This window comes from Mchenga conophoros, linkage group LG3 (assembly GCF_057382185.1).
Source record: "Mchenga conophoros isolate Kocher_MC1m ecotype Shallow Benthic linkage group LG3, M_conophoros_male_GT1.1, whole genome shotgun sequence".
Lineage (NCBI taxonomy): Eukaryota > Metazoa > Chordata > Actinopteri > Cichliformes > Cichlidae > Mchenga > Mchenga conophoros.
Window position 1 is genome coordinate 19,975,158 of NC_140528.1, and position 8,875 is coordinate 19,984,032.

The window sequence follows — 8,875 nt, forward strand, 5'->3', positions numbered from 1 at the left end:
CCACTTTAAATTAGCCAATATTTTAGACCTACTTCTCCTTGAAATATTCATATAAAGTTTTAATTATATTTCGCGATTTTAACCTTTTATATCCCGGTTTTGTCACATGAGCACACTGCCTTTTTTGGCAAAAAAAATGAAAAAATTAAATATTTTCCATAAAATACATTTGAAAGTTATATTTTATTGTACTTTTAATTAGGCCTTTGGATGGTCTAAAAATTACTACTGACCTTCATTTTGATCGGCCGTTAGTTTTTTTTGCAGGAGAACGTTTTTCACTCTTGCCCCAATAAATGCATATTACCTTGTTGCCATCTAAAATCAAATAAAAAGCATTATGTAAATAAAAATACAAGATCAGTTTGAACCAAATAAACATTTATTTTTCAACAATGAACAAGAACATGTATATGGTAAATGTAATTATGTATATTGTTGTTGGGAATGGGGAAATGTATGAGAGAGAAAGAGAGTGTCAGAAAGTGAGAAAGCAGTGAGAGGGTGGGGGGCGTGTGTGTGGCTGGGGGGTAAATGTCTTGCTCAGGTAGAGCAGTGGCTGCAGACAAATTTGCTGTGGGCTCGGCAGCTGAATTTTCCACATTTGCTGCATGTGTTTCCCACTCGCCTCCTTTTCCCAACACAGAGCTCACAGAGCTTCCTGCCCTTGGGATTTGTCACTCCAGAGGGGCCTGCAGCAGCACCATCCTGCGCATCTCTTACTAACTCAGCAGCGGCTGATGAGCGGGGAAGACGCTGTCTTTGTGACAAATGGGGCGTGATCAGGCCTTCTCCCACCTCTTCAATGAACATCCTCCTCCTGTGTGGCTTCTGCTGATGCCAGGCCTGATCCACGGAGGTCCACAGCATGAAGGCGTTGTAGAGGGAGACGTCTATGATGTGATGAAAAAGGGCCATTGGCCATCGATTGGTCCGTCTCCTGCAGGAGTAGGTGCCGACAACCTAACAAAAAATAAACATAACAAAAAAAAAACAACATAAAACCTCTGTATATTTTACACAAGAATATATGAAGAAAAATGAATAAAGGTGTGCGTAACTGATGCGTAATGACACCCACCTTATCAAGGTTGTCGACACCTCCTTTGCATCGATTGTAGTCTGTGATGATCGCTGGCTTTTTTCTCTCGTCATCGCTGACCTCCGGCCTGCGATGTTTCGTGCTCAATAAAAGCACATTCCTGCCCCGTCGGGGAATGTACGACACTAGGGTCTGTTTCGCTGAAAAGGCAAAGATCGAGGAGTAGACGGCTCTCCCTCTCATCTGGCGCAAAACGGGTGGGATTCCTTTTTTGTTCTGGCGGATTGTGCCGACCAGAGCCATTTTATTTTTGAGGAGTTCCTCTGCCAGTTCAGATGAGGTGAAAAAAAATTGTCGACTGTGACGACATGCCCATGGAGCCCGTCAGTCATCTGCTGGACGACCCTCATCCCCTGGTTTACCTCGGCCGGTTCGCCCGCTGCTCTCCCGGTGTAAACCTGCAGCCGCCAGGCGTATGATGTCTTGACATCGCATGCTGCCCAGACCTTTATGCCGCATTTCGCAGGCTTTTTGGGGATATACTGGCGGAAACTGCACCTTCCCTTGAACGGTACCAGCTGCTCATCCACCATAAGGTCCCGGTCTGGACTAAACATCCCCAGGCGGTGTGCCCACATGTCCCATATCTGCCGAATGGGAGCCAATTTGTCCGCACGTCGTGCAGGTCGGGTGAGTTTGTCATCAAATCGGAGCGCTCTGGTTATGTGACAAAATCTTTTCTCAGCCACTGAGGCACGGAAAATCTTCCTTCCCGTTTTCTCACTCCAAAGGCTGGCGATGGCCTCGTGCTTTGACCGGTATACACCGGACAAAATTAGCAGCCCCACATAAGCGAGCATTTCGTTGCTATCTAAATCTCTCCAGAATGAGATGTAGCGTCTGCCCTGAAGGTTTGTCATTGCAACTATATGCTGTATAATCCCATCAGTTATGTACAACCTGAAGCTGGAGAGTGGGTCCGTAATTCGGGCTACGGCGTAGTGGGTCGATCCCGGAATAAGCCCCGTGGGTGCTGCGACGTAGCGCAGCGTCTCGGCGTTTGTTGCGGACCATTTCTTCCCATCTTTGGAGGTCCACGCCGCTGCTTCCTCCGGCGTCCTCCCCTCGTTCTCATCTTCAGAAGAAAAATCAGAGGACGACTCCTGGTGATCAGTGTCGAGAGACGAATCATCCGTGTCACCCCCGGAATCAGAGTCACTCTCGGCAGATGAAGAGGAGAGATCCTCGCTGTCAGAGCGCATCAGGATGTCCACTACTTCCTCGGTACCGTGCCATCGTGAAAATGCCTACTCCCGCGCTACGGCTTATTCTTATAACCTCTCCTGCCTGCACCTGCATAAACAAGCTGAGGTTGGCGACAAAATAAAGTCTAATTTGTTTTTTATTCTTGTTTTCATGTTAGATTTGTTTGCATTGCAGGGTGTACTTCAAAGAGGGAAGGCTTTTATCTAAACTTAGAATGAGACAGACACAATTTTTTTTTCTTTTAGGCAGAGAGACCTTTATTTTATTTATTTTTAAATATAAAGGTCAAAATGCACCCTCTAACAGCCCTAAGGGCAGAAAATGGTCCCGAACGAGCAGCGGGCCAAGCTGCTGCTGCACTCGGGGAATGAGTCTGCCTTTCCCGGGTGTATGTCTCGAGCAGCCCGCTGGAAAAGGTCTATGTTCCAGCAGGCGTCACATGTGGAACAAGGGCGCCACCCGGTGGCCAAATAAAAAAAATTACAATTCTAAGGCCCCTTGTCCAACACGGAACCGAAACAGAAGCCATCACCCATACGTTAATGGTAATAATTCTGCAGTGAAAAATAGCGTTTATAATGGGTTTCAATGGGGCGATTTATGGCTCTAGGACCTCATGTGGATGGCGGTTTGTAGCTTAGCCACTTTAAGCTAATCTAATAAACGGAGACTGCAATTCTAAAGAAAAAAGAAAAAAAAAAGGGTCGGAAGGTTTGGCTATATTCTATTCAACACAGTGAAAATGGCCTAATATTAAAAAACGCTGGGGATGAAAAATGGCTGTAGGTCCTACTGAGGGTTCTGCAAAGCAAGCCACGCACATGGTGCAGGCCACTTCTGTGGGCTCTATCAGGGATTTATGTGACTAGTCGACTAATTGTCACTAGTCTGTATCAGACTTACCAGTCGTTCAATCTAATTGTTAACATTTTAATTGATGCCCAATGCTGGTACATTGTGTTCTAAATGTTAGGCAGCGATCTACCACCAGATGGTGCACTGTTGTTGAGAAACGCCATAAATCTATTAATCTACCCTGATCTTCTTGTTAACACTGAGATCGCAGATACACGCAGAGGAAATTAGTTTCCTGAGAGGTGGAAAACCTCTCCTTTAGGAGAGCAGTTAAGTCAATGGGGGAGGGGCTCAGAGTAGAGTCACTACTCCTTCACATCAAAAGGTGACAGCCACCTTGGCCAGGAGGCTGTTCCAGCTGGGCACGTCCTACCAGTAGGAGGCCCCAGCATCCTTGGTCATGCTAGCCAGTTTACATCTATCAGCTGTGGTCAGGAGTAGTCCTTCCTGCTGCCCCCACAACCTGACTAGAAAACGGCTGTATAATGTATTACCTGAATCATTCTCGCCACACTTAGACGTACTTTTAGATTCTCAAATGATTGTCATATTTTAATAGAACATCTTTTGTAGTAATGCATTTTCATTTGTATTTAACAGAATGTGATAAATGGTTTAAGATACCTCTGCGTCTAGTTTGACAGTTTCTATTAATCAGTTCTGAAAATCAACTCAATATCTGAATGTTCCTTAGTTTTACATTAGTTGGTTAGTCTAATTATTTCCCCCTCGATTAGTCGACTAGTAAATAAGACGCCAGGAACATCCCTACTCTTCAGACAAAATGTGAGTATGAATTACACACCAAGGTATTAAAATGGATATGGAGTATGGCTTTGGTTTACCATAAACAGCTGATGTAAGGACATCACTAATGTACTCTGTCCAATGAACACTGGAAACAAGACTGCACTGACCTTGCTGGCAAACCTCAATGAGTTCAGAGTTTCCCCAAAGCTGTCGGGCTCCGGAGCAATGTTAACAAACATCAAGCTGCAAATAAAGACATCCAAAATTAGTGCCAAAGAATAAACAGTCACAATCTGAAGTGATGAGATCAAACGCTGTTAAATATTTTTTGGGGATAAATTCCTTCAGTTTTATGTGTCGTCATTATAAAGATTTGTGATGTCAACAAACTCACGTTTTGCCGTTTCCCCCCCAAACATCCCTGAAGGAGGTACGTGAGCTTCGAGTTCCTGTAAGCTACGTAAGTCTCCTGGAACACAAAGGCCAAAAAAATCATTAATACTGTAAATGTAAAGAAAGCAGGTGTGACATCTAAGACTACAGAAACTGCAGCTGCAGACCTTTTTGGCCAGAGCGGCGATAACGGCGCCCAGGTTGGACAGTGAGCTGTTGATGGCGGTCATCTCTTTGAAACGGTCACCCTGAGACTGGCTCTTCACCATTCGCTCACTGCCAGCCAAGTCCACCAGGCACAGAGTGGCTACACACACAGACAAAACCAACTCTTATAGGAAGCAGTGATCCGTTTTTCCTTCCATTAAAGGTAGTTTTAATACTTTACAAAACACTTCTTTTAGCGCTCAGGGGCTCAAACATTAACGTTAAGTCATCAGAGCAGATTTTGCACTGGTTACAGTAACAATAACTAACCAGACTAAATATTATAGATCCAAAAAGAAGAAGCCACATTCCTGATGCTGGTACTTCCAGTGTGATACATTTGCACTTGACATCCCTGCCGGCATTAACTCCCTCAATATCCAGCTGGAAGACTGAGTGGGAGCGAGACGAGCGGTCATTCTGGGCTGTCTGGGCAGTGGAGCGATTCTGATTGGCCAAAGCAATCAGACGGAGAACCTGAGAGGACGAGGGAACGTTTTAAAACATAGAGCATCGATAAAGTTTGATGTATTTTCAAAGTTTGGTAACAATTTGTCAGCAGATTTGAAATTAATTTGTTCTGAGCTACAGATGTCTGTCTGCTGTACCTGATCCTCATTGGAGACCCGCTCATAGGTGAGATTAGTGATTGTCAATTCGTTGCTGGCTGTCTTGCGGATCTCATGCTCAGGTCTCTTGCTGGACTTGCCGGTGAACACAAGGTCCCTCAGGGTCTCATTGTAAATTTCGACGAAGCTCGCTGTGAACGTGAACTGTGAAGTGAGTGGGGGTTAATGCCCCACACTCTTTTCTGTCACTGCTTTGAATGCACAGACTGGTCTTAATGTTGATCTTTGTAATCTTCAGTGTTACGACCCGGCTCAAAAGCCGCAACATAAAAACAGAGATGAATAGCAGAGTGTGGGTGAGAAGAGGTTTCATCCTAAAATGGAAAACCAGGTTGGCTAAAATGGCTGGTGCCACCAAGGCAAAGACTAGTGCACTGCCGGGAAGCTTGCCTCAGGTATGCTTTTATCCACACCTGACTAGGTGTGGCCAATTAGCACCAGCTGAAAACACTGAGACGATTAGAAGCTGCAGAGGGACGTAACATTCAGTATTGATATTTGTAAATGTAAACTATGAGGATTTATTTATTTTTAATTCTTTTCTTTTTTTTTCTTTTTTTTTCTTTTTCCAAATAAATGTCCCGATTGAGTAATGAAACTAACCCAAAGGAGAATTCTAACAATATTAGACAGGCCATTCAATATGCTTTATCGTGGACAACTCGTGGCTAAAAACCCACACACACACACACACACAAACCTCTAATCAAACATGAAAACGGATAATCCAGCTGAAGCTTCAGACAGCCGTCAGACAGTGAAACACTGCCATCTGCTGGACTCGAATAACAAAGACGCTGCTTTGACGGGTGAGGGAGTTTCAACAAGTCTGCAACGACTCAAGCATCAAACTACAGAACTATTCTAGCGGACATGGTGCTCTAATGACTGCTTCATTAACGCAGGTCAGAAAGGATCAAACATATCAATAAATCATAAAACACAAAACGTCTCTTATTGCCCAGGGCTCAGGAAGTGAGTGTGTTCCTTATAGCCTATTAAACCTTAGCAGGTTATTTTGATGTGTTACAGATGAAACAGCTATCCAGTAACATTCAGCTACAAAAACGCTTTTTTATAATTACTTTTTTACAGCTTCGCACTTTTACACAAGTTTTATCATCAGTGTCACAATGGCTGCTGCTAAAATTGAGTACAAGATATTTGTTGGCCTGATTAAAAGGTCTTGATGCGTGCTCAATCATCAGGGAAGTAAATCTCCAAAAGTTGATTCTGTTCTTCTGGACGTAGCGTTTTCAGTCAGAGAAACCAGCCGACTGAAGGAACAATGGGCTGGGAGGTCAGTTCCTTAATCATGATTATGCAAATTCTCATGACCATTGATCAACAACCACTGATCAATGGTCCTGAGTACCATTCACAGAGAGTTGGAGAACGGCTGCAATCACAGCATTGTAAGATGGTGACAGATGTACCCTTAGGCCCCCTCCTTGATTCAGAGAGGGTCTTTCCCTTTTCACGTAAATGGCCTCCTTGACTCCGCCCTCAAACCAGCGTTCATTGCAGTTATTGTTGACAATCACATTGTGTCGTGTAACCATCCAGCTCACATATTCAATGTAAATGATTTGTTGAACTGAAGACACGATGAATGTTCCTGCATTAAAACACATCCAGCCTAGTGTTCTCACTCTCCCTAAATGGATCTGTTACATTAGTGATATATGGGAGTTGTGTTTCAGTCTTTTCCACATGAGGACATTTACATTTAGTTTTTGCTTTACTGATGAGTGGCTGGTTAACCTGCAGTGGTTGAAGCATGTGTCGGTCGTCTGGAAGAGTAGGTGTAGAAGACGTCTTTAATGAATGTAATGCTCTGAAGGTGTCAGTGATTACTGTGAATTCATTATAAAAGTGGATTTCAGTGAATAAAGTGAATAAAGACAGGCCCTCATGGTGACGCTCAGGTGTCCATAAAGTGTAACAGGAGAGCTTTGTCATACTTTCAGAGATTTTACATGAGCCAGTCTTTCAAAAATTACATAAATAAATAATTCATTCATTCATCCACAGGAAACACAATGCTCATATCTGAAAGTAAACTCTGATATATATCCCCGACTAGAGTTACTACTAAATAAAGGATCGCCCCAAAATGACTAAATATATAAAGACACTCTCCAGAAGAAGTTAAAGGGATTTTATTTATTGTACAAGCAATATCTTCATAAGAATTACAAATTCTGCAGACATATTACCTTCTTACTGAACCTGAACAACTCACACACAGACGTGTCTGCTGCTTATCTTTGTTCAAACATGATGTTTTATCTTCTCTTCAAAACACATTACTCATCTTTCTGGCATCGTGTTACATGAAAACACCTGCATTCTACCTGTGTCATTGTACCACAAAGACAATGATTGCAACACTGTGCTTGCAAAATAGAAGAAATAAGACGACCAGCAAATACATAAAAGATGGTAAAAGTGATTCCATCTTTGTGTCTCCTCCCATTGTTTCCCCAGTCTGTCTAGTTCCCATATTCCCAGGACACCGCTGGACAACAAGTGGGTATTCCAAGACTGAGAGACGGCCAGAGTTGGCAAAAGATCAGACATTCTCCACTTAAGTAGAAGTAAAAATACTATTGTTCCAGTGAAAGTTAAAGTACTGATTCAACTTCATTACTCAGCTAAAGCAAAAAAGTACAGGCTCGAAGCGCTTACAGAGAAAAGCAGACAACAGAATACAACAGAATGCTGATGGCGGCAGTAACACACTTGGAGGAGAGGCTCCAGCCGTCCATTCCAGCCCTATCCCTAACATTAACTCTAACCATAACTTTAACCTTAACCCTATCAGGTCTTGTTTTACAAAGCGATTCATGATTAGAACAAAAAACACATTTACACATACCGATGATTTGTCACATAGCATCGTTACCTGTTGGGATGAGAACGTGTTGTTTCCAGAGCACCACAAATTGGGGTGTCTGTAGCTCAGGTAGAGCAGGAAACCTACTAATCAGAAAGTTGCTGGTTCAATCCCCGCCTGCTCCAGCCTGCATGCCAAATATCCTTGGGCAAGATGCTAACCCCAAGTTGCTCTCCGATGCATCCATCGGGAGGATGAATGCGTATTAATGTTAGATAGAAAGCACTTACAGAGAAAAAGCATAGAAAAAAGTGAGTGCATGAATGAGGCAAGTTGTAGAGAGTAGAAAGGTTTTATACAAGAACCAGTTCATTTACCGTTATATTTTAGTTTCATTTTCAGTTCTGTACTTTTTACATGTAATATTGATTCATTAGATTGACTACATGCATTAGACCTAACTTGCTGACAGCAAATTTAAACAACCGTAATAATTTATTTTCAGCGTCTGAAATATTTATTTAGTTTGTTTTTTGTTTTCTTTTTGGCTCCTGATATTAGTCAACTACTATTTGTCAATGTTGAACTAATAATGAATCTAAGAAAAGCTATTTGTCACGGTTGGCCAGCGTCAACCGTGGGGATGTGAGGAAGGAGGAGCCAGGCACGGAGCTCTGAATGCAAGCAGTGCGTTTATTTACAGTGAATGGAAAATAACAATAAATCCGCAGTGCGTTCCCGACTCCCGTGAAATGTCCTCTTCCCAGTGCTAGTGTTCCTTGTCTCCGCTCCTCAGTGTCTGAGCACCCCGTGCTCGCTGCCCTCTCATCTCCACGCTTCTCCTGGGGAGATAACAAACAGGCAGCCGTAAGACACATACAATGCGGCAGACTA

The 8,875-nt window shown here is 43.2% G+C and overlaps 1 pseudogene; it reads right to left on the minus strand.

The window, feature by feature from the left end:
• Nucleotides 1-3,356: 3,356 nt before the first annotated feature.
• On the minus strand, nucleotides 3,357-7,508 carry LOC146577598 (carboxy-terminal kinesin 2-like; annotated as a pseudogene).
• Nucleotides 7,509-8,875: the final 1,367 nt, after the last annotated feature.